The sequence below is a fragment of the Melanostigma gelatinosum genome (genome assembly GCF_949748355.1).
Source record: "Melanostigma gelatinosum genome assembly, chromosome: 1".
Classification (NCBI taxonomy): domain Eukaryota; kingdom Metazoa; phylum Chordata; class Actinopteri; order Perciformes; family Zoarcidae; genus Melanostigma; species Melanostigma gelatinosum.
In genome coordinates, this window is record NC_136634.1 from 23,923,702 (window position 1) to 23,951,281 (window position 27,580).

The following is a 27,580-nucleotide window of genomic DNA, read 5'->3' on the forward strand; positions in this document are numbered from 1 at the left end:
TGTAAGTGTGTAACTGCAATTCAGAAAGTTCATGTTGCAATGAAAGAGGCAGTATTGCCTCATTAAGCTTCGCAAGGCTGCGGTATCTTCTCATGATAATATTGCTATTCATGCACACACGCACACAGAGTCAAAACACATCCCCCAACTACATCAGAGAGGAGGAAGACATTGTTACTCTGGATAATTACCATTGTCAGAAAAAACATTCAATCATTCAATCAGTGTGATGATAAAAGAACAGAAGATACACCTCAGAGGGAAAATTTGGTACATTAATGCAATTTCAGTGCATCTGATCCTCTCACTGCTAGACTGAAGAGGAACTAAGACCGAGTGAGAAATCCAAGCCATCCGCTGCCATTGTCAGAAATGATATACCACAACACATAGCAGAGCAATGACTGAGATCAAACAACTTATCTGGAATATGCTTGATCAATTGTCTGTGTAGTGAAATATTGATCCTCGTGCTCTCGCAAGACCCCGACTTTGTGGGCTTGTCAGGTGTTTTTAGCATGGCTCTAAGGATGGCTATGTCCTCTGTCCATCCCTTTGTTCCACACTAAAATACCTCAACTACTATGGGATGGACTGCCATGACATTTTGTGTAGACATTCATGGTTCCCTAAAGATGAATCCTGCTGACTTTGGCGACCCTCTTGACTTTTCATCCAACGCCACCATGAGTTTAACATTTGTGGTTCGGGTGAAATATCTTCACACCTATTGGATGGATTGTCAGAGTTTTCATCCAGGTACTCAAGGAGTCAAGAAGGGATGCAAGATGACATTTTCTGTGGAGCAACCCCGGAATCTAGCATCACACTGTTCCTCTTGACAACAACCCAAATGGGATTCCACTGGATTATTGCTGAAAATAAGCTATGTGAAAAAGCACAAGTTTGTGATACCGAGTTTTGTTCAGCAAAATGAACACTTTTATGATTTGTTTTTAAGCTTGAATGCAATCACTAGAAGCAAAAAGCTAATGCTGGGATATAAAGAATCTACACCATTGTTGCATGAGTGTGAGGATACACAACGAGGCTGTGGAGGTGGACTAGTCAGCATGATGACGTTGTGTGTGTTCTAATTGAACAGCTTTTTAGCAAATGACATTTTTAAGACGCTTAAAAGCTTTAAAGTCACAAGTGGGGTATTTACTGACGTATTTTATATCGTAAAACAAAGCGTTGAAATGTATTAAGCTTACCGCAGACCTTATTTCAGGCATCTAACTAATGCAAATGTTAGCATGCTACCATGCTAAAATATAATAGTGAGTATGGTGACAAACCTGTACCACAAACTGGCTCAGGGAATGTGATGAGGGAGTTGTGACGGTTCACGGGGTTCACTGTGGGTTTAGGTGTGGAGCAGAGACTCAAGCGCAGACTCAGACACGGGAAACAAGGTGAGGTGAAAAACAAGGCTTTACTGGGCATTTAGCAGTCAAAACAAAAAAACACTCCAACCGGGAGCGCAGGAAATCAAAACTGCAATAAAAGCAAAGTCATAAAAAGGGCTTGGACAGAAAAGACCTAGTCACAAACCGTGAAACGCAGAGGGTCACCACGAGAGATAACCACTGGAGATGTGACGAGTCCACGGGGAGGGAAAAGGAACAAATGATAATCCGGCAACTGGAACAGGGCAAGCAGGGGAGTATAAGTAGGTGAGGGGTGAAGAGCGGATTGCCGGCAGGTGGGTAGAGATGAGTGGGGTTGGCAGAGGGAAAAGCCAGGGGCAGGTGATTGGGCACAGGTAGAGAGAATGAGCATGATCAGGAGACACACACACACACACACACACATGGCAAAGCCCAACCGTGACAGGATTCAACGCAAGAGATTCACTTAAAGTAAAGGATGTATTCAACTAAGGTTAACATAAAGCAACCAATGGAGTGGGTAGATCAGCCTCATCAGGAATGAAAGAATGCATGGATGTGAGCCGTGTGTGCTGTGGAGGTTGTGAAAGTGCTAAACCAAAAAGCAATGCAGGGCGAAGAGTAATCATCTGACGACCCTCCATTGTCCGCCTCTTGACAGCGGCGGTCGGCCAGGACATCCTCCAAGACAGATGGAGGGGCGCCAGCTAATTACCGACATGTGCACATTATCTTTGTGAGCATGTTAGCAAGCTAAGGTTTGCTCAAAGGTCTAAGAATAGCGTTACAGAGCCGCTAATGTGAATGGACACTTTGTCTTGTTTGCTTCGATGCAAAGTACATGACTACCTGCGCAGCTATCATGTTAATTCGCCCAGATTATCTTTACAAAATGTACTTATCCAGGTTTTCTTGCATTTTGCGGGTAACAGGTATTTGTGCGTATAGCTTTATAGGTGTGGGCACCAAAAATAGGATCTTGGCAGGTTCCTGATGCCTACTGGTGCCAGGAGACAGTCTGCATACCCTCTCTACTGAATAATGTAACAAGTGGTGAGTGGTGTGGGTGGCAGCGAGGGATGGCCTCTCCTCAAATAAATTCCGGGGCAAAAGCAGAAGACTTCAGAGAGAAGATAGCTCACGCTTCGTTATGAAACAGCTCTGACTGCAATGCCATCCTGCAGCCATTAAGAAAACCACTGCAGTTTAGCCAGAATCATGTTTTTTTTTAAATTCTGACAAAATATCTCAAGAGAACAGCTGTTAGGCACATGTGTCTAACAGCTGAGAGAGGAAAGAGAGGCATCAGAGGGGAATGATGTCACGTGAATGTGTGTTTGTTGGGGACGTTCTGCTGCATCCCCGGACAGAGCAGCAAGTGAAGCATGTAAACAGCAAACAGCAGCCAGCACTGTCACTGCCCCTCTGGTCAATCAGACAGGAGTGGTCACTTCCTCACACTATCCGTGTGTGTGTGTGTGTGTGTGTGTGTGTGTGACCTGAGTACAGAGCGTCCTCGCTCTTCAACAGGGAGTGAACCAAACTCCAACTTTCTCTGGGCAGGCAGCGTTCAGCACTTTGCGAGGATGGAGAGCAAAAGCTTCCAGAGGGGTTCCATGTAAGATAAGATAACAATAAGAAACCCGTGGACACGTTTTAAGAGTCATCAGATTTCCGTGCATGTAGGCTCTCTGTGGCACTCTTGCGAGGCAGCAGCGGACGAGGCGCTATTTTTAGAAACGCGGTAGAGGAATCAATCAAACTGCGACTTAACCGGTGTTTTCATGCCAATCTGCTGCTTTTAGTGGCGCACTCTTCTGGGACTCATGTCTGCGCTCGCAGGGTCAAGGGGAGGGGACTGTGCATTTCCATCAGTCTGATCTCTGATGCCAATTGATGCTTTTTTTCTCTCGTGCTCTCCAGGAATGCACACCGGTGGACCTCAAACTTTTGCACCATGGAATCCGCTACACATGACGGCAACAGCGGCGGCACTGCTTTTGGGACCTCGCGTAGTTTCGTGTCTTTTCCCAGTCTTAGAATGTCTAAAGAACACTGCAGTTTGGGATGTGAATGACAATTGTTGTTGAACGACACAGAACTAAGGAGAACATCGTTGAGGCGCATACTATTTCCTCATCCTCTTTACTTCTATCAAGTGTTGAGCGCAGTCTTTTTTTCTGGCTCCTATGGGAATCAAACACTCCCGCTGCACGCTCCTCAGGAGAAAAATGGCGGAGTCTGAGAGCATTGAGGTAAGTGTGAGAGAGACACCTTATTATAAAAAAAAGGTATATGATAAGGCTCTGTCAGAGTCCTGCCAAATGTTTACCTTTAGTAGAAGTTGCATCCCGGACAAAATGCAGATTCCGTCCGGATAGTGAGACAGCAGCCTGAGTGATCAAATACAGGCTGCATCTCTGCAAGGATGTTGAAATAAAACATTTTGTGCAGAGCAGGCTTGATGCAAATTTGTATTTCCAACATCGAGTACAAAAAAAAAAAAAATCAAAGCATATTTTTACTGGTCTAGCTTTTTTTAACCGTGTAGCTCCCAATGTTGCGGTGTGATTTCACTTATGTTTCAGAAGATGGGACAGTGGCAGGACGTTAGATCCCCCCCCATGCCCACTCGTTTTGTTGGATAGGAGAAATAAATCTAAATATATTACAATGGATTTGCATGAAGACAACCCGTTTAAATCAGGAAGACGCTGTGAGGATGATGAGGCTGAGCGGGGCAGAGTGTGCTGCTGAGATCAGGATGACTTGCGCTGTCCAAGGTGCTGCAGCACCCCGCAGACCAGACGACAGGGAGAACGCTGCGACTTGTATGGAGCAGCTTTTATTTGGGGGGGGGGGGGGGGAGCCAAGCTGAAGACGTGATGAATCCACTTTATTGGCTTCCTGGTCGCCTTATAGGGCCCTCAATAGGGATCCCCAGGATGCAGGAAATAGTTTAGGTCAATGCATTTTCCCAAATGCACATTATATGATCGACATTATTTCACGTTTCATTGAAGAATTCATCCAATGTAGCTTTTTTTTGTTATAAATTCAGAGCAACACCACATGGGCCCAATTTTGTATTAAGTGCACTGCTGAGGGATAACTAATGCTGAAGAGATACAAACACCTTGTGAAGTTGGAGATGGCCTCATGTTGCTGTATATTAATGATGATTCATCAAAAGAAAGAAAAAAGTTACCTCAAAGCAAGTTCATTCATGGGTAAAGCATCCCTCAAGCTCTCAACATGTGGTCAATGCGCTGACGTGGGAGGGCAGCAGGCAGCTGACATTATACGATAAGAAGACACTGGATGGATGGATGGATGGATGGATCTCTGCCTTCCTCTGCTCTCTGCTGCTTTGGAATGTGTGTTCTCAGAGGCACCTAAGTGCCGTAATGGCAGAGGACCAAACAGATTCTCTTTCCTGACATTGATGCTGATTTCCTTCGACTTTAGTAAAAAAGCTCTTCCTGCTGTAGGCCATTATCGCCTTTAAGTCAGCTATCTGGTACTTTTCTTCAGATATGCATTAAAACACCAATTTCCGACAGAGCATTCCCCACGTATCCACCTACTGACGTTATCACTGACTTCAGGACTAACAAGCAGGCGCCAACTTTAACAGCCAAACAATTACAAACACATAAGTGCCAATTGAATGCCCTTCTCAAATAACAATTCTCACCTCAGTGTGTGGACGAGGATCCAGTCTGAAATGCAACCCCGTGCGTTTATCTGTCTGCGGGGTCAGAGGCAAGGACGTGTCTCAGTTACACTCACTGCAGCTGCTCTCCTCTGATCGCACCCCAAATCTACTTTAATCTCTCCGTTAATGATGGCCAGGGGCAATTTCGTTTCACTGCAACTTTTAGAAAGTTCTCATTGATTGAGTATTGAACTTGGCAGCCTTAATCACTGCTTCTGTGGCCCTGTCTTGTAATTATTGACTATTTATGGGACAGCTATCAAATCCTGCGTTTTGTCTTTCACTGTTGTCATTTATTTTTAGAGATTTCATCTGCAGTCTTTAGGAGAGTGTGCATATCATGACTGAACGTGGGAACTTGTGTTTGTCATGATCACGGAGACATCTCTCCATCATGCTCCCTGCTGTTGTTTCATGAAATACTGGTGCATCAAGTTTGTTACTTGGGTTGAATGCTAAATGCTCAGAATTTGTTGCTCAGAAGACAGTTTGTATATACAGATGCTTCATCACAAACATAATTAGTATCAATCAACTTCAAATCCATTAAAAGAAGGCAGCACTCAAATTATTATTACTGAGCCGAACAATTGCTATTCTAGCTCATTTTGTAGTATTTTATTTTATTCCCATGTAAATTTAGCTTTAGATTTTGAATGCTTTGATTATTGATTGAATGATTTATTCAGTAAGTCATGTGTGGATGTTCCAGGTGTACTAAGGAGACAGCACTCGACATGTATAGAAGGCTAACTGGTATAGCTCTGAAATGAGCTGCCATTCACAGTACATGAGAGTCTACAACCAGCTGCTCCATAAATGGGTGAAATGCTAATGTTAGCATGCTAACATGCTGACAATGACAATGCTAACATGCTGGTGGAATAATATTCACATGTTCACAGTGGGTCAGCATGTTTACATTTGCTAATTAGCATTATTTGACACACCACTGAGGCTGGTTAGTTTTGGTCATAAACCAAAGCCAAATTAAAATCTCACAGAGAGCAATGCTCTCTTTTCCAGGAACGCACTGATCTGTCACAGTCTGATCTATAGCCATCAGCCCCACTGGAGCTCAAGGGTACCTCGTTGGTGGTAATGAGGGAAGGCCATGAATGTCTGTACAAAATGTCACGATCCATCCAATAATTGTGGAGAAATTTCAGTCCGGACTAAAGTGGTGGACTGCCCGAGATTATCGTCAAGAGCAGACCGTGGCGTTGTACGGCCACCAGGCCGTCAATGGGAAATTAGGAATAAAACGTTAAATAAGTGTACATCATGCATGGAATACAGCTGCACTGCTTTTATTTACGGACTTCAGTACGTTCGTGAATGTGTGCGAGCAGCAGCGTCACTGCAATGTGTTGGCGATGCAGCGCGGGCACCGACATCTGAGGCTTTGCTGTAAGCTGCAAAAGCAACGTGCTCAGAAGATGTTGGTTCTCCTTGGATCGAGCTACATATGTGAACAAACATTTTCCGGGATGAAGTTTGACAAATCCAGATCCTCTCTCACTGACGATCACCTGTCAGCTGTCCTTCACATCTCCACCTCAGACATTCGACCTGACTTCAGTGCACTCGTTCAAGCCCAACACAGACTACATTTCTCGCACTGAACTGAAAAACAGAAAGTGAGGTCACTGGACTGCAAACAATAGGAATAAAAGTACTAACTTTGCAGAAACATGATCCCTGTCAGTGTTTTACTATGATATATGGATATTGCATGATGTATATATTTCATTATTCCTGCTGCAGATGTTTAAGGTGGAGCTCATTTTAACTCCTTTATACTCTGTTGTTCAGTTTGGGTAGTTAGGAAGGGTTTGAGAAATGATGTTTAAAGTAACAAGTAACTAAAGCTGCCAAATAAATGTAGTGGAGTTAAATATACAATATTTCCCTCTGAGATGTAGTGGAGTGGAAGTACAACGTTGAAGAAAATGGAAATACTCAAGTAAAGTACCTTGAATTTGTAAATAAGTACAGTACATAAGCAAATATACTTCGTTATATTCCACCACTGATCATAAGCTTATCACAACCAAACAATTTACTGCTTTTTATAATGAGGTGGAATAATATTGAGCAGGATTGAGTTCAGTCCATTGATCCGGCCCTCCACAACAGTCCCTGGTCTAGAGCCATGAAGCTAGCATGGTTAACGCCTGATCTGTCAGCTTTAAAGTAGGATATCAGTCGGTGACATTGATTTTTTACCTTGTTTGAGAGAATCAATCATCCTCCTCCCACCTGTATCTTTCCCTCTAGGATGGCCATCATATTTATCTTTGTCCTCTCCCTTCCTGCTGGGCCTAAATGCCATGAACTGGGACATATTGACTGGTCACACTGTTGCCTTAAGTCCACTAGATCCATGTTCCACACAGCGCTGTCGCTGTAAGTCACAACAGCACGACTTCATCCATTAGTAAGGTTCTCCGCCGTATTGACTCTGTTACATGCCAGCCTTATTACATTACATTAAAGGATGCAGGACAAACTTCAAAGTGAAGTTTATATTGGAACAATTATCTGAAGTGACGCCCATCGCCTCAACAATGAAGACGGGGAAACAACCTTCTTTGAAAAGCTGAACGGCCTTGGAGGTTGGAGGTGAAGCTCTGAAACCTTTTGCATTCCTGAGACACAAGCCTCTCAATTTTCTCTTTTCTTTCTTCTCCGAGATCAACAAAAAGATACACTGAGCATCGCCGTCAACCTAATTCCATCCACCTTGCCAACTACTTATCATTTATTCTTAGAGGGCTGAAAGTTGGAATGAGTACAAACACCAGAACGGCTTACTGGCTCAAAACTGAGATCCTGGGAGTCCGTTTCTTCATCTCTCTCTCTGTCTCAATCGCAAAACCAACACACACTCACACACACACCATGGCTAGGTCTTCCCAGCTGGCCTTACAGGTGATAATCAGGGCATTATGGATGTACCGTCTGTGCAGAACTGAGCTTTCTTGCCATCTGTTCTGTTGACATACAGGCTGACTTCATGTCAGTAGTCAGAGTATTCTCCCGACTCAATAGATTCTTCACGGCTAGCCTGCGAGTTGAGCTGAGAGGGACGAGAGCGGATGAAATGATTAAGGGGAATGGATGACGAGACAAGCCAATCGTTGCCCGAACCATGTAATGCCGAGTCGCTTGCTGCCTCCATGTTTTGTTTCTTCCTCGGAAAGTGATTTGAATAACAAACACCCAGAGCCCTCAGCCTCAATGAAGTGTTTTTCCTCTTCTTCTCGCTCTCTCTTTCTAGCAACCACAGCCACAGCCGCGGCCGGTCCGCATTATTTCATCACAGACGACACAGCCCACCTCGTTTCCCAAGCCGGTGCCTTCCATCCGGCATGCCTCACGGTCTCCTCTGCCGCCACACACGCCCCATGCTGCCAGCCTTCCGAGCTGTCCCGGGCGGGGGAAGATGTCCAAGTTCCTTAGCCCAGAGGACATGACCTCACGAGACTACTACTTTGACTCTTGCATTTGGTATACATGAGGTATGTTGTTGTTTTTATTCTGTTTTCTTGGTCCTGTGTCTGCTCTGGTTTATATTCATCGGCCCAGGTGTGTCCCATGTCCCCCGATTAACAGGTCTGCAGCTCGGGAGAGAGAAAATGCAAAACAGCAAAACCACCAACTGCCCAAGATGTTGCTGTTCGGCATCTGATGCCATCATCAGTGAACACCAGGCATCCATCCTTTTGCAAACCTGGATGTAAAACACAATTACGTTTGGAGATGCAATAGATCAAAATTGAAACAGGAAATATCTTGTTGACGTTTAAATGGACAGTTGCCTTTTCACTTCCCCATAAGTGCTCAGAAAATATATCGTCAAACTGCAGACTTCCTGTTTGATGGGGGGGGGGGGGGGGGGGGGGAGTTATCCAAAGGAGGAATAGTGCTTGTAAATAAAAGAAGAAAAAAAACATCTTATGATGACTCATAGGGTCAAGTATCATAATACAGTTGCTGTTTACTTACTGACTTTCTTTGCAAGCCCATATAATGCATAATAAACATACTTATATTGTGTTTTATTACTACTGTATATGATTATAATGCACTCATTATATTTCCGTTAAAGAACTCTAAATCGTTTTTCACGTCATTCATTTGGTCTGAAAATTGAAATGAAAAATCAAGCAAAGGAAACTCACCTCAGTGAGTCGTGGACTAACGACTAAAACCACGAAGTAACTTTACGAAGCACAGAAAGCCAGAGTAAACGAGTCAAATTGAACAACTTTGTGCTTCATCCACACACTCGTGTCACAGTGTAGGAAAACACATGGCTATCAGCAGATCAGTGACAACAGTGGCCGGGCAGAAATCATGAATTGGCTTTCATGGTTACTTTTGTTCTGCTCAAATCGGTCTCCATCTTTTGCTTCTTTTTTTTTCTCTTCTTGGACCTCATCATCTCAGACTCCTCTATTGTGTGTTGGTAAGCCTCTTTAATGATGATCACGTGTGACATTTGAAAAAACGAAACTGGGTCTCTCTCAGCCTCCTCCTGCTCCGGACTACAACCTACAACAACTCAATGCTTTATGTCATAGACGGGTGGAACCATGGCTGGGCTTACGCGCAGCCAAACCCACCAAAGGACATGAGATCTGAACCCTGCCTGGCAGAAATCTCTGCCTTAAGCTTAGCTCAGCTGAGCTCTGCTCAAAGGCTGGACTTGATGGCGAATGGAAGAGGATTGGTGCAACTTTCCTTTAGCAGCTATTTTTAAGTCTCTTTATGTGGCTCATATGATTTCAAGAATTGAATATTGTATTGGTTCAGCTGCGTTGCATGCGGAGGAAACATAACATAAAAAAAGCATGACCTGTGAGATGAATCTTGAATGTTTTTTTGGAAAGGAGGACAGATGTGTTCTTTTTGTCATTTCTGACTATTCTTCACACTCACACATATGCGTGCACTCGGTAAGAAATGCAGACGGACTGAGCCTGGAGGCTCATGGTGATTATTCAGTGACTAAGACTAGACTAAGGGTGGGCTGTGTGCTATTTGTCACCGCTTCACTGCGGATATCACAGCAAATCCAGACCTCCGTGTCCATCCAACATTTTCAATTCAACAAAACAAAATATCCAGCTGTGTCAACATCTTCTTCAAATCATTCTGTCATATGCTAAACCAGGAGATGCTGAAGGACGAAGTGAGGACGCTCACCTACCGCAACTCCATGTACCACAACAAGCACGTCTTCAAGGACAAAATCGTGCTGGACGTGGGAAGCGGGACAGGGATTCTGTCCATGTTCGCGGCCAAAGCGGGGGCAAAGCACGTGTATGGGGTAAGACCTGTTTTCATTTCAGTGGAGCGTTATCGTGCTGAACCACCAGGGTCCAATCACTGCATGTCCATGTGTGTGTACGACTGGCCCCCAGTTTGGGATAACCACGTGGAACTTCCAGACAAATGGAAGGACGGGGATGGTTGGGGGGGGGGGGGGTGATTAACTTGGAATTGCCAAGAGACTTGTGCTGAGCTACTGGTTGACATTCTGTGTTTATGTGTGACTTTGCCTCGCATCCCATATTTGTTTTCCTTCCCTCTTCTGCAGTCTCGCTCAGTTCCTCTATCTGTCTTTTTGTACTTTAAAGTTCACTTCACGCTTCACCACACGCTAGCGTTACTCCTGCCCATCTGGAAAGGCTTTATCATTGATCATGGGGCTAATATTTCAGGGATTTGGTTCACCTTTGACTTGGATGCTCTCAGTTTGAGTTCTGCACCAATGCCCGATGCCTTTATCATAACTAAAGCTGGTAAAGCTCCATGTGAAAGATGGGCTTGAGAGGTGGAAGGGCTGGGCTCTGGGCCAACAATAGCTTCACTCTGTCATATGGACCTCGTTACATAAAAAATAAGAGTGATAACCTCTATTCTGGCTCCACAGAAACCATAAAAGACTCTCTGCTGAATTCTATACCTATCAGAGTTATATAATCACCATAAACTGAGCTCACACTTAACAGACGTTCATTTTGAATTTAATATTTTTCTCCCTGAAAATGTTTTAGGGAGACAATTTTTGAAGAATGTAAAATTGCACAGACCTTTAGCAATAAAGGAATGGTTACTGGCAGGAGAGCAGTGTGTGGGATTTTATTTAAACCCCAACAAGTACAGGAAATAAAGAGTGTGTGGTGTGGTCAGTCCATGAATCATTCCAGCTCTCAACAACCCCTGGTATTAAACTATTGGTGGCAACTTCAGTCCACCAGCTCACACGTGCAGATTGTAAAGTGCCCGCCATGCAATCACAGAGGGCCGATGTAAACTAGATCTTCCAGCAGATATATCAGGGTCCAAACACCCAAAATCATGGTGGAGTAGGGCTGTAACAGGTGGTTTGATATGTGCGGGGTTAGCAGCAGTCACAGGATCTGATCCAGGCTTCGGTCACATGGATTCAATAAATGTTGCATCTCATGCACGAGTGACAAAGAGTCTTGTAGTTTCGATAACTGCTCTCTGCATTGCGGTTAAAACCTAAAAGACAAAAGAGGATTTAAATGCAAATTGATGAAAAATAATAATAATAATAATAATGACATCGAATGATGAAGCCAGTTAGAGTCAGATACGTATTCGATGTAAGAACACCCCCAAAAAAAACTTTTTCATTTTGTTTGTACAGTATGTAAAAAATACACAGGGATGCAAATTAGCTGATGTGACATTTCCATGAGGCTTCAGCTACGTTCCATTAAACACACTTTTCTTAGAATTCGACAGACCGTAACATTTGGGCCAGAATGTGTTGAGTTGAATGCAACAGCTGTTTCTCCCTGACGTAGCAGCACTTGCTAAACGTTATCTCGTTAAGTTAATCGTATACAAAGCTTGTTCATGTGATGATTGTAGAATTTATAATCAAAAAAGCTTGAGACGGCTTTACATTCTTACAAAACTAAAGAAATCAAACTGCAACCAAAATCAAATCCTGCATATGAATAAACAAAGATGAAGTGTGGCTCATCTCATTCCTGACTCACTGTATGAGTCTCAAGGGCTCCGACAGAGGGGAGCGCTGCATGACACCTGAGCGAAGTCAGAAACTTACACTTTGCTGCGACTCCAGAGAAAAGGACTCGTGGCAGCACTGCAGCGACAGGGACTCTTCCCGACACCAGTGAGAGTGTGTTGACTGCAAACACGCCTCAGCGCTCCCACTGAAGCATGGCGCTGATGGACACATGGCTAATGGCTGTCTCCTGTCGCAGCGATTCAGAAAAAAAGACGAGGAATCGTTGCCAATTAGAGGGCTGACGTTGGCAGCCCTATTCTCACAACAATGCACTGGGATGCGTACACCTAGTGCAACATGTGGAGCTCCCGTTTCTTTTTGCAGTTGATACAGTCTGGTTTTTAATAGGTGTTGTGTGTGTGTTGACGGACAGAAGACCGTGGGCGCCACCAGCAGCATCTTGACCAGCCCTCCACTAATAGGCAGCAGAGAACAGGGCTGCTCCAGGGAGGCTGTTCTAATGTCAAGCTCCTGCACTCAGTGGGGAAACTGAAGACCTCAGCTAGAAAGCAGAAGCCAGGATTTAATTCCAGTCTGTGTGTTATACTGCAACGACAAGAAAAAGAAGATGGTATCTCCTAATTTGTCCATCTTTGGTGTGTATAACCCTTTTTTCTGCCTCTAAAACAAAAGACTTAATTCTTCATGAGAGTCCAAGGCAACAGCTGAGTGCTTCTATTTTTCAGCCGGCTCCCTCCACAAGGGTCCCAGCATGGGTTTGCCATGAGTTCATTCAGGTGTCCCCTGCTTGATTGCGAACAGATGGATCTCCTGCCGCATGAATAAGCGCGCACACCTCTGACAAACAGAGTCCCAGGGGAGGTGGAAAAGAGTGCACACACTCAGGTGGAAATCTATACTCTCAGACTCCCCCGATGCTGACAGAGATTGGTATGGACAAACGCCTCCTGCTGAATTATGTTCTCATTTTGATTGGGAGCTGCTGACTAAGAAGTGTCCGGGGTTCATTCTGATGAATGATGGAGGCTTTATTACGTTGTAACTCTGCTATTGGTGGCACCTCAATAAATCAGCCATGAGTCCTGCATTGGTGGGCGGAGGAAGTACAAAATATATCAAGCAAGGAGCTGTTGACTCAGAAAGTATAACAGAGGCAGCATAGAGGAAAATGTGACAGAAATGTGGGTATTTCAGAAGGAGAGCGATGGGACAAAAAAAGGCAGCGGGGTAGAAGATAATTTAAAAGAATTAAAAATGTCAAAAGACTAATTAAACTACAGGTTGAAGCTTCCACTGGAGCTAAACGACTGGTTGCAGCTGAGTAGTGACTAATCTTCACCCGAATTACTTAAAGTAAGATGCCCTGGCAGCGTTCCAGGGTCTGGTCCCCTTGCAAGTTCTATCCCGTCTTGTTCCTTTGTCCTTCACAGTTTCAGCTCGACCCCTGGACGTCTCTTGCAAAGCAAAGTTAACCGAAGTGCACAATGTCAGATGATAATCCCTCCCTAGTTAGCTACCTTCTGCTGTCAAGCTCACTGTCACAAAATACTGCAAGTCACTTAAAAGACGTTACTTTTTTGCTATCGAACTCTGCAGACAGGAAAGAAAATCCCTTTGAGAGAATGCCTTCACAAACTCTCAGCTGGTTAGCTGTTGTATCTCGCCCAGTTTTCAATTTTCAAATCTGTTTGCAAGTGGTTTTGTATTCGGGACTGCGATGGAAGCCACCCACACAGAGATACTAAACAAAGATGACCTTGTTTGCCACCCCAGAGAGCAACTTATGGTGGCCGCACTGTTGGAGAAGCTTTCATGCAGGAAGCAATACATCAAGAACAAATGTTTCAATTCCGGACTTGTCTTTACTCCAAATAACAGAAGGAATTGGAGTTCACTGTGATGAATCCCTGGAGAGGTAGAGCAGCCAGAGGAACACACAGTCAATGATGGTCACGCTTCCAGTAACCTCCTGAGAAGAAAATATATTGCATCCTGGTATTATAATAAAACAGCACGATTGTTCTTTAGCAGGGGGGGGGGGGGGAGTACATTTCCACCACTGTTAAAAGTAGTTTCCAACATTTTAGGCGTGTGATCTCCCACAGTTTGTAAAGCAGAGCGTTTTTTTGTTCTCCTTCCGTCTCCCAATAATCATCTTGTGACCCGCCAGATTTACCTTGTGACCCCTTTAGATGGGACTCGACTCCTTGGGTGTGAACCACTGGACTAAAGTTCACTGTACGTTCAGTACATTGTGCTGCTAATACTTCTGGACATTTAATTAGGGCTTCTCATGCAGGACTTTTACTTGTAATGGAGTATTTTCTACATTGCTGCATTGGAACCTTTACTTAAGTGAAGGATTTGAATACTTCTTCCACCAGTGGTCTTTAGTGACTACCTGTTACAACCACAGCTAGCCATTCCAAATCTCGAATGTTACAAAACATCTGGATGAACTTCAAATTTGAGGATTCAAACAATGTAAAGCAGTATGAGGAGCTGTAAGAAATTTGAGCAAAAAACTGTAGTTAGTAGATATAATAAGATTCAGAAGACGGAGAATAATGGGCTTTTGGTGAAACTAGACAGACTGGGTGAGTGGTTGTGGCGTTGGCAGTGAATAACTCGCGTTTCATATACGTAACAGTGAACTCAGGTCCGGATGAGCCATTAACCTGTTAACCGGAGGTTTAAGGTATAATAAAACCGGACAATAAGTCCAATATACGTGTGACTAGTCTGTGTTTTAGCAGCGTGGAAATACGTTTAAAATGATGACTAAATAAGTCCAATAATACGTGTGACTAGTCTGTGTTTTAGCAGCGTGGAAATACGTTTAAAATGATTAATATTGCATGATCGCGCTGTGGGGAGCTAACGCTAGCTACGTGTAGCTCCGGTGTTGCGGTACTCTGTATGAAAAATAAAAGTGCTTGTAAAGAAAATAACTGCTGGATTGAGAGAGGAGACAGAAGGCGTATGAGTGGAATTAAAGTGTGGGATTTTGGTGATACTTGTGTGTGCGTATGCTTTATTAGAAGCTCCGTTTTTGTCGTTAGCATATCTGTTACAAAAAAGCCGGTTTCAGGACAACTTCCGGTTCGGCGCAGGACAACTTCCGGTTCGGCGCAGAAGGCAATGCAAGGCAAGTTTATTTGTATAGCACATTTCAACAACAAGGTAATTCAAAGTGCTTCACATAAAACCATTAAAAGCATCAAAACATAAGGCAAAAGAAAAGGAGATTTAAAAACAATTAAACAGAAGGAGTAACTGCAGATAACCGTAAAGAAGTGTTTAGAATCTGAATTTTTCAGAGATTCATTGTCTAAGAGCTGTGAGCTTATATCCTGACCTTAGTTTTAATTAAGCATTATAACTTTAGTCGATGACTTTGGTTTTAATTCAGCATTTTAACAAAGATTAATGGTTTCAGTTGTTCTTCAATTCTTGAACTTAATTGTGATTCATTCTTGTGCAGACCAGAGTGTAAGTGCAGTTCAACAGTTTGACTTGCATTGGTATTTCTGATTGAATATCTTTGAACACCGTTATTGATTTTAAAGTTGAATTTAATATTTAATTGATTAATTATTCATTGTTTTTTAATTTCATTTTACTTCCAATTTTAAACCTTTCGAATTCTGATTTGGAACTGGATTGTGATTGTGATTCTGATTTAGATGTTGAGTTTGATTTCGGAATTCCAGCTTCAATTTTGGATTCGAGATTCCTTCACATATCCAGTATTGACTAATTTTGGTACACTTACTATTTTACATAGTTCCTAAGAATCAATTTTGACACGGACGGCGCAAACATATTTGAGAGATCGTTGACCTCTCTTACACTACAGACGTATGCTAACATTTACTGCTGAACTTTTGGCAGTTCTGTGTTTGTTTTAGTCAAGGTGCGTGGTTGAGTGGGTCCAGATCTGGGAAGTGGAGCAGCGGATCCCAGTTTTGGAGTCAGCGGCCACACGCCATACAGCACAGAGGGTGAGTTGACTTTGATTCATGTGATGACAAGCGTGCACATTTAATACACACATTTGAATACTCCTAGGCTGCATAATGTTTACATTAAAGAAGCAGAGTAAGGAAGTAGGAGAACTGGTAAGAAGACTAAAATGTGAAGTAACAGAAGTAGAACGCATCAGAAAAGATTTGCAACAGCAGATAGAGGAAAGACGAGCAGAAAGTAAAGAAGACGAGGAGATAAGGAGAATGCAGCGGCGGCTGCTGAAACTTCAAGTAGCAGAGATCGACAGAGAAATCAGTAGAAAACATCTGGCCAAGAAACAGATGGCCGTAGCCAAGGCTCAGGCCTCACAACAGCCCCAATATCCAGCTGCACCCCCGACCTCATACCAACCAAATCCAGCAGTACCAGCCCACACAGTGGTGTACTACCAACCTCCACCACATTACAGAGGCAGAGGACGTGCACGAGCATCTAACAGAGGGAGAGGTAACTACAGAGGAGGTTATGAAAGACCTGTAGGTAGAGGGAAGTGCTACGTATGTGGGAGAGAGGGTCATTGGGTGAGAGATTGCCCACATAAAAGGAGAGGAAGACAGATCAGTGCAGCACCACAACATGCTCCGTTCCCACCACAACATCAGCAGTACCTACGACCAGGTCCAGCTGGACCTCCTCCCATGAGACATCAACAGATGCCCATGCTGTCACCAGGACCATGAGGAGGTTCACTGTATAGCCAAGATACATAGATGGTTGCCATGTGATCCCTTACAGCAGAGATATCGAGGTGAAGGGGGGATATGGTAAGGTGTCAAACATTTATGGTAAGGTGTCAAACATTTTTTGTAGATCCACATTTAGAATAGTTTTCAGTAAAGGTGCTACTCACAATTTTTGAGATTTAATGACGTCATGATAAACCACAACTAGACTTGCTAACTCTAGAAATTGAGAAATATACGGGAGCTCTAACTAACATGAGCCGAGTGTTGTTTTCTCAGGTGACAAACGCAGAAGCAGCAGCTGACGAAAGGAAGCAGGCTGACGTGTCACCAGGCAGTCTGGTGTGGATAAGAGTCCATGAGCGCAGGTGGAGTGAACCAAGGTGGACCGGTCCATGGGAGGTAGTATTGGCAACCTCACATGCAGAAAAGGTAAAACTGGAGCAACTTGGCACCACCTCACTCACTGTGCAGCAGCGAAGGTAACGAGTAAGACACTCGCAGAGACAGGAGTGAACATCAGACAGGAAAATTTGAAGCCAAAGACACCTCAAAAGAGGGGTTAGACAGTACTGAAGATGACGTTTTCCCCACAGTTTAAGCGAGGGCGTCCAGTAGGAGACTCTAGGTTCAGTGGGTTATGGAAGTCTGTAATTATTTTATTCCTGAGTTCAGTAGCTTCCCTCTTAGTATGTGGAATTAACCACAGACAGGAACCAGATCACATGCATGACTACATCAGGATTCGACATTTAGCCTCAGTAGCTAATCAAACCGATCTTAGACCACGTAGAGAGGCTTCTCTGACGACACTCACCTATGAAAATGTAACTCTCACTCTTATGTTCAAAGAAGGTACAACATCAACGGTCCAGTTCGACTTCTGTGAAGTAGTCTCCTGTCCCAAGTATGAACACACCCACGGGTGGATGTCCAAAACCTTGTGCATCATAAACTGACGAGTGTGGGCCTGCCACACATAAGTATGGGAAGCTGTTATCATATTATGCCTGTGATGTGTACAAAGGGGGTGGGTAGATGTAATCCTTTAGGAGTCAGTAGTACAGATTGTATTGTGTGTTCAGGACCGAGCAACCCCTAGCAACACCAGTTCCTTCAAGATTCAGACTCATAAGTCCTGAATTTAGTTGTATTTTAACTCTGTTTACTGATGACACTTTGCCCCTCCATCACACTTGTCAGAGGCTACACTGAGATTACCCACCTGTATAATATAATACCCCACCTCTGTTCAAGGTTACAGAGGGTCCATTTGATTGTATAGTCTCAGATACAGCTAAGGGGCCCAATGTAGGTAGTAGTATTGCAAATTATTGCAAATTGTAGCAACAGTCACAACGCTAGCGACTATCTATATAACAGTGTGTTAAGACAGACAGCACCTAGAGCTGATTTATGGTGATGGTGTGGAGGAAGAACCATACATCCAATCCTGCCTAAAGATTGGACAGGTGCGTTGGTGCAACTTATATTGTCATTCCATATCTTGCCTGTCACTGATGCAACTTATGGAGAACTCATCTCTCCACGCCCACATGCTAACAGAAGATCCAAAAGAGATGCCGGTGGCCCGAAGGGAGCCTTTGATGACCAAGTGTACATAAGATGTCATAAGACTGCCAAGGGGGGTGTCTAATGACTTTCAAGCCAGAAATCAAATAGCAGCAGATTTAGAATCTGTTTTCTCTCAGAGGGTGATGATTAATAAAAATGTCGATTGGATCAACTACATTTACTATAACCTACAGCGTTTAGTAAACTTCACCAGTGACGCCATATCAGGACTGCATGCACAGCTGGCGAAGACTAGTTTTATGACCTTGCAGAACAGAATGGCATTAGATATAATTTAGCAGAGAAAGTGGCGTGTGCCAGATGTTTGGGTCTGCGTGCTGTACTTTCATTCCAAATAACACAGCTCCTGATGGATCGGTGACCAGGGCGCTGGAGGGACTGACAGCACTCAGCCTAGAGCTAGCAGACAACTCTGGTGCCACTGATCCATTCACCGACTGGTTGGGAAGTATGCTTGGCCAGTGAAAACATACAATTTTGGCAATCGTAATTATTCTGTGTGCTGTCATCATAGACCGCCTAGTTGTCTGTGGATGGGGGTTCCCTTGCATCCGTGGACCTCTACAGGGGTTATTGCTTCACCGATGAGCCAGACACCAGTCCAGGCAACCAGTTATGTGACGAGGATGAGGACGAATTGGAGCTTCTGATGGCCACAGTCTAGATGAGGCCACCAGCGGTGCCATAGCGGAACTTCACAAGCGGTTCCTGACCATCCTCTCGGAGATCCTGAAGGACCTGATAAAGGCCCAGGTGGACTTCTAAAACATCCAGTGAGATGTTGGAAGTTTGGGAAATAGACGGATTGTTTTGGATGAGTATTTGGAGATTAAATTTTTTGTTTAATTGGGTTATAAAGGGATTTTAGGGTGTAAAGATTAAGAAATGTAATTTTGTCACGTGTAAAAGAACAGTCAAGGCTTCTCAGTATGTGTTCTCTAGCCTACAGGCTGTATCCTGATCCTGCCAGCCCCAAGACATGGAAGGCAGTGACTTTCAACGCACTCTATCTTGAAACGAACTGAACAGAAATACTTGAAATGATATCTGTGTGCATGAATTCTTTGCCTCTGTTTAGATAGATAGGGAGCCTCTCCCTGGATTGAGTAGGGGGGAGGTCTCCAGGGACATTTGAATAACCAACTACATTTGAGTAGCTAACTCACAGTGAACTGTGAGTTAGGGGGGAATTGTAAGAAATTTGAGCAAAAAACTGTAGTTAGTAGATATAATAAAAGTGTTTAATAATTCATAATTAATAATTCATAATTAGTCATAATCATAAGGGTTTTGGGAATGCATAATTAAGATAAACATAAACATGCAGAAGCATGAAACTTCTGCCAAGTTGCAGAAGTTTAACTTTCATTTTGAAGGATTATTATAGATGGGATTAAACAATAACTGACAATCATTGAATGTGTTAGCTGCTCAGGAGAGAGAGATGTGAAGACAGGCGTTTGATGAGGTGAGGGTGGGTAGCCAATAGAAATTGAGATAGACGGAAGGGAGGAGTCGTGAATTAATATGTGGGCGAGTTAGAAGCGTTTTTTCTGCCTCTTTTAGCTTGTGAATCTGCTGGACGGCTGTGTCCTGGGACCAGAGGTAGTTTTTTTCCAAATGGGGTTTTATTGTTTTAATATGTCATAGGAGTGTATACTCCAATGTATTACTGTAAATGTACTTACATCAGTGGAATTAAATTCTTTATAATTGTAAACCAGTTTTGGTAGCGTTATTATTGCAGTGTGTCGACGGCACAAGGAAGCCGGCCACATGGCTCCGGCCTCCTCTTTGTTATGAGGTAAAAACTTCTATCTTAACAAGCAGAGAGGGAAGGCTGGCAGATACGCATGAGGATAAGAAGAAGGAGATTTCATGTTCACCATTCCGTACTGCACTGGGCCAGCTCATTTATATTCATTTGCACGGACACGCTGCCAACTTATGGCACTTCAAAGCATATGTTTTCAATCATAACACCTCCAAAGCTACTGACTGTGCATCTACCAAATGATAGCTCCATCAACCAACCTGTCGGCCAATGTTCCGTCTAGAAGCCTATGAATATCAAGTATGCACAAGTAATTGAAAGGACAGTGAACACTAAGTTTCAAGCAGGAACACATCCCCGGTTGGAGTAGCAGGGCTCGCATGTCATTCTGACAGACATATTTTTATTACCAGGTAGACTCTTCAATAACTTATTGGCAAAGCAGAAAAAAAAAGCTGAAGTCAGCGAATATGTGGAAGGGTAATGAGCCACTCCTCCACTGTAAACCCCAGCAGGCGTGATTTCCATAACAACACCCTGGCTGCCATGGTAGCACATACTCTATCTACCCGTATCTTTCTGTCTCACACTGCAGTGTATTTCTTGCACACAGTGATACAATATTGGCACGTACTGTATATGCATAATTGATGTATTGACTTCTATAGGCATTGTCATTCCTATATTTCAGCGTTAAGACACTTTTCTGTCCGCCAAAATACAAAAAAAATTGATTATGACCTAAAAATACGTGTCGTGTGTTGCAGTGATCACCATCTTCAAGGGCAAGGTGGAGGAGGTGGAGCTTCCTGTTGAGAAGGTTGACATCATAATATCCGAGTGGATGGGCTACTGCCTCTTCTACGAATCCATGCTCAACACCGTCATCTTTGCCAGGGACAAGTGGCTGGTAGGATGTGCGTTGATGTGTGCATAGACATGATATGTATCCTGCATTAACATCAGGCATCATATCGCTAAAGTGCAGTATCTAGAGCAGTGGTTCTCAACTGGTCTGGCTGCGGGACCCACCATCACCCCTTAATGACAAGCCGGGACCCACGACCTAAATGATGTAATTTGTTATATATATATATATATATATATATAAACTATATAATATATATAATATATATATATATATATATATATAATATATATATATATAATATATAATATATATATATATATATATATATAATATATATAATATATAATATATATATATATATAATATATATATATATATATATATAATATATATATATATATAATATATATATATATATAATATATATATATATAATATATATAATATATATATATAATATATATATATATATATATATATATATATATATATATACATACATACATACATACATACATACATACACACACACACACACACATACACACACACAATCACTGACACCTCAATAATTTAAGGTTGGTACTTGGCTGAGGAATTAAATGCCCCCGGTGCTGTGATGTCGACCTTTTATGATGTGTTCAGGATTAATTGCAGAGTTATTTCTTTGCCTCGTTTGTCAAACAGAAACCCGGCGGATTAATGTTTCCTGATCGCGCCTCTCTGTACGTGGTGGCCATAGAGGACAGGCAGTACAAAGACTTCAAAATACATTGTGAGTTCAGTGTGAGTGTGTGTAAGTGTGCATTACCTGAACCTGGACTGTGAAATGACACACACTTGTGCTGTCCCTGGTGTCCTCTGCGTGGCTGTAATCAGGATTATGTCTTTGCATTGTAAGTGAACCGCAGGTGTAGAACGCCGCCCACACCTCCGCATTGCACTCACACGAACGTGGGAAATACTCACACACACACACGACCTTTCCAGCTCTGCAAATGATTTTGAACTTTTCCCTCAGACATAACACTGGGGGTGATAATTGAGTTAGTTTTTCTGCTGTAGTCACTGTGAAGCCAGTGCATAACTTAAAACAGTCATGCAAAACACAACAATAGCCAATAGGCCTCCTACTCACACTCCCCCATACATCTGGGAAATTATGAAAACCACACTGCACCATGAGAAAGTCATATCACATTGGCTCACTGCTATGCAAAGCTTTTCAATGATGTCTGGAGACCATTATTCTGTATTTGAACACAGACTGAGTGGTGAGACAAGCGCATATATTGACCAAACACTGTTTCTCTGCTGGTCAAGATGACCTTTAGACGGAGTTAGAAGTGGCCTTCGGAAGCACTCCAGTATTCTAAGAGCATCCTGTGGACATTAGTGCGACTCTGGGCTGAAAACGGCCTTTGTTAAGTGGGCAGCATGATATTCAAATCGAGCTCATAACAATTCCGTGGGGGTCAGCGACCTGTTCATTATCACCAGCTTTCCTGCGCTCTAAAGTAGTTCTCTTCCTTTTGGGTCATGGTGGAGACATTTGCTCACACACTATCTTAAGGAGCTTAATGAATAATGTATGAAATGATTTTAGCCAAAAGCTGCAAGGATATTCAAGGCAAGAGTGTGGGTTGCGTTCAAGGAGGATCATGTTTACAAATCATCCCCGGGTACAATGTGACTTTCATCCGTCAAAATGAAAATGGGGGTCTCACTCTGGGGGTCGTATATCAGATTATCCTGGGAAGCTCTACGAGTGAGACTGCAACTATTGTTGTTTTACAGCTGCAGCCCAACTGTTTGCATCTCCTGTGGCTTTTTTCCCACCCTAAGAACACTGAACTAACTGAATCAAAACTTGGAAAGAAGAAAACTTTTGTCATTTGTGTTCATTTCACAAAAAAATAATTGAGAACATGCTGGCAAAGTAACTCAATCATGCTGTATTTACCAGGGTGGGAGAACGTGTATGGCTTTGACATGACCTGTATCCGTAATGTGGCCTTGAGGGAGCCACTGGTGGACGTAGTGGACCCCAAACAGGTGGTGACAAACGCCTGCCTCATCAAGGTTGGTAACATATTTTAGCTAATGGCAGAAAATGGATTCATCACAGAGCCTGACCAACTGTCAGCTGTAGAATCAATGCAGTGCAAATGGGAGTTGACGTTGGTGTATACAGTTGGATGGATTGGCTTGGAATTGGGTACAGATATTCATGGTGCCCAGAAGATGAATCCTGATTGATCGCCATAAATTGTTGTGCACACATTCATTTTCCCCTCAGGAGGAATTTTTCCATAAGTTTGGGGATTCCTTAACTTTTCATCTGGCATCCTCTTTTTGATCAAGATGAGTCCAATACTTTGGATTACGACTAAATACATGCAAAACAAATGAAATCCCCATCAGCCTCAACTGAACTTTGTGTTTGGTGTTAGCATGTTAGCATGCTAAGACACGAAACTAAGATGGTTATCATGGTAATGATTGCACCTGCTTAGCATCAGCACGTTAGCATTGCTGACATTAGCTTTTAGCATCAAGCACCACCGTGCGTAAATAGTATACTGCCTCACGGGCAATCGTCAATGTTCAGATTAAAATATTTCCAGAGCCCTTTTAGAACTTTTGTCCACTTCAGTTGCGTCAGTGACAGCCGTTGAGAAAACTACATGGTCCATTTAATAGCTTTACTGGGGCTTTCAGTCATATCCCCATAAGTTTTGAGCTTACACGTACATCAAAGACCTTACAGTGCTCAGAAGAAATGTTAATCTCAACATGTTGAGGGCGAACTCCATCTACTGATGAAGATCATTTCATATAAAAAGCCCAAGAATGGCTACTAAATGGACCTTTGCGGTGAGATTGTTTTCTCACCTTTACATTACTGATTAACAAGGTATTCTGATTGTTTCATTATATTCTATACAATATCAATACATTAGAAGTCGTCCCATAGACAATGCTGAGTAAGATGGCTGCTATAAACTATAATGCAGAGGTGCCAGCATGATTGCAGTGGTAAAACCCTCCCACATTAACTGCAGGTGAAATAATTGGTAAACATACTGTATGGAATGCTTTGGCTGGTTTGAGTACAACCTTGATGTGTGGCTGTTGGCCTGTCTGTGCCTCTCACTGCGTGGATTACACTGATAAAGCTGCTGTGCCATGCATGTCAATGGCAGCCGGCCTAGTCCTTCTAATTGTGGTCTTTGTCATACTGACCTTCTTATCGCTGGTATTGATTGGACGGCTCTGCCCCGTCTCGCCTCTGTCTCGGTGAAAATTGCTTTGTGATCACACCTTGACTTCAGTGTTGCTGATTGTCAAGCACCCACTTTCTTTCCCCCTCTGATATCAGACACCCTTTCATTTTAAAATGCAGCGAGATATTACACAAATCACGCAACGCGATCAGTCATGACATTTTAATAAAAATATCTATGAAGCTGATGAGAATGCTGCTTGTCTTGGGATCTGGTGAAGAAGAAGAAAAAAGAAGCCTTACCACAATGATACCCTGCAGACAAGCTTTATTGTCTTTAAATGGATTACTGACCGACCTCATTAAAGTTGTATAGCTGAGGAGTAGCACACATAGGACCTCATGTTATTAAACTGTTGCTTGAAACTTTGGTAGCAATACTCACTGAGGATCAAGACCAAGTATCATCCTGCAGAAATAACCACCTGCATGACAGGGCTCTTAAATCTGTTATTTTGCATTCAGAGTAATTGCGAGGGTGTAAACATTCGACTGCATTATATTGCAGTCTTAAACTTTGAAATGTGACTTTGAGAAGTGTATACCGCATGACTAGAGTAAATATCTGGTAAATGTGTTTATGGGAGTGATTATTGCCTAAAGACAGCAGGGGGAATCTGACATTAATATTGCATTGTGTTTTTATGCCAGCAAACATAAGGCTCATTCCTCCACAGCCACTGTGGCATCTGGCACCAAAGCTATAGCAGTGGATGTCTAATATAGCCGATGGCAGAAGAAACATGGTGATCACACCTCTGCCTTACCCCTGCAGGGCACTGTGTGTTTTCGGGTGGGCTGCACTCCCCTGTGTTTCTCAGTGTTCAAAGCTACATGATATGTTGGCGCAGTGCCATTCAGCCGACGGGAAACCAGGATCTGGAACAACATGTTCTTCTCTGAACCGGGCCTAGTGGGACGATGGGTTATCAGATACCCTGTTAAACTGACTGGAATCAGGGGACATTTACAGATTTTGGGTCGCTAGCACCACGCATGAATAACAACTGGAGCCTCACAATAGTTAGAGCTCCCAGGACGACGCCAGTCCCCCTATCCTTGTATTCTTGATTGTCATTTAGGATCTTGGCACAGTCCCACTGACTATAACGGTGACCCTATATCGTTCTGCAGGTAGAAGCTGTACTGTATTTCTTGGAGTTGTTTTTTGGTCTCCTCAATGTCATGTATTTGGCAGTAGGCTACATATAACATTTTCTTGGTTTTTAGATTGTTGTAAGGTTGCAAGATCATTAGTTTGAATGGGGAAAGGGTCTGGTTGAAGTCAGAACTACGACATTGGCATTTTTGGAAACATGCGTGGACATGTCTGCACCCTAAATCCAGCTGACGCCAGCAGCATGGTTGAGTCCAAAGGCTGGAAACAGGGGAACACAGCTAGCTAGGCTCAGTTATTGAAATGTGACATCTTGGTTGTCGAATCCAAAACATGTTTCAACACTTTAGTTTTTGTGCAGTTTTCAAGCCAGCGAGCTGTTACTCCATTCTCAGTCTCAGTCTGCTCAGCTAACCAGCTGCTTGTGGTAGCATCATACTTAACACGCAGGCATTAGAGTGGTATCTTCTCAACTAACTCTGGGCTAGCGAACACATATGCATATACTGTACTTCCCAAAATGCCCTTTAAAAAAGAGAACAATAGGGAGAGTTGAATGTGATCAATGGCTTGTGGTGTCAGTTTTGTTCATGTGCTACAGATATTCAAGAGTTCATCTCTTTACTCCCGCAGGAGGTGGACATCTACACAGTGAAGCTCGAGGACCTCTCGTTTACCTCAGCATTCTGCCTGCAGATCCAGAGGAACGACTACATCCATGCACTGGTCACTTACTTCAACATCGAGTTCACCAAGTGTCACAAGAAGACTGGTTTCTCCACCGGTAGGATGCCTCACACACTGTTATTTTATATACAGGGATCTGTGTGTGCGCGGGTGTGTGTGTGTAGCTTTAAAGCATTAGAGCTTTTTCTATCACCAGCCCTGACAGCAATAACACAGCACCACCCAGAGGTCAGGTTCAGTATTACTCTATTCTGACGGCACAGCAGAATGGATACTTCACTTATAGTTGGCAAGTTTATTTGCCAATAGGCAACTGGAGCATCTGGCATTATGTTGTAGGTGAATTGTGGGGTATGGCTCATGCTGGTAGTCAGCACTTCACACACTACTGCAGGAGGAGGCATAATGTGAGAACAAGGGAGGCTGTTGCTGGACGTGTTTCATACAATCTGGAACCGCATTTCACTTCAGTGGACAGACAAAAAAACATCCAGAAGCAAAGTTGATGTAGAACTGAATGCTCCAAGAAGCATGAAATCAAAACCATCAGTTGGGCAGGTTGACTACCAGACCGTTGCAGTGTTGATGTAGCCAAAGTCAAAGAGGAGTCCAAAGCTCTAATGTGGTCTGTGTTGAGACGTTGAAGGCATCTATCACAATAATAAGTGTCATTGTCACTTTACATTCAGATCAGGCTGGTTGACATGATCCAGACAGAGCTGGACTGGAGTGAGCAGGGGGGACGTTGTGTCAACATCTGTGTGTGACTGACCTCTAGTGGTAGTGGTGAATACCGTGCATTGACAGGATATGTACAGCAGAATGTATTACTCTAAAGTTGGTTTGAACAGTATATCTGTCTGGCCTCTGGTGCTGATAATCTTTTATTCATCAAACTATGGTATCATCACAACCTTGCATCTTGTCCATAAAGAACTATATTTATATACAATCATTTCTTAACCGAAGCTTTCTCTGCCCTATAACCACTTGCCCTCGATTGATTTTCTGTAAGTTTGTCTATCAAGTAAGTTTTCCAATGTCAGACTCAGGTCTGCCAAAACTTTAAGACACAGATCTAAACTTACACACAGAGAGCCAACCGTGCAATCGAGTCCCCGTTTGACATTCACATCAGACACACACAGACCCTAAGCAAAAGAGAAAAAGGCAAGCGGGGGGGGAGGTCAAAGATTGCAACACATGCTGGTCAGTAGAAATGCCATGTCATCTCCTGAACTAGCATAAGAAACGCAGCTTGTCAGTGTCTCTTTTGAACTCTGCCCAAAAAAAAACGGCGAGCCCGGCCTGTGCAGCAGCCATGGTGATTGGCTCGCTATGGACTCACAGAGAGCTCGTCTTTGAAGGCAACGCCAAGCTGGCAGA

The 27,580-nt window shown here is 43.2% G+C and overlaps 1 pseudogene across 1 annotated transcript in view; it reads left to right on the plus strand.

The window, feature by feature from the left end:
• Window positions 1–3,583: 3,583 nt before the first annotated feature.
• LOC306777507 (protein arginine N-methyltransferase 8-B-like) overlaps window positions 3,584–27,580 on the plus strand; it is a 28,120-nt pseudogene continuing 4,123 nt past the window's right edge. The window contains exons 1-7 of the transcript in view: window positions 3,584–3,649; window positions 8,396–8,636; window positions 10,295–10,523; window positions 21,001–21,143; window positions 21,792–21,879; window positions 23,071–23,186; window positions 26,141–26,291. The product of the transcript in view is annotated as a protein arginine N-methyltransferase 8-B-like (transcript). The remainder of the gene's footprint in view (window positions 3,650–8,395; window positions 8,637–10,294; window positions 10,524–21,000; window positions 21,144–21,791; window positions 21,880–23,070; window positions 23,187–26,140; window positions 26,292–27,580) is intronic.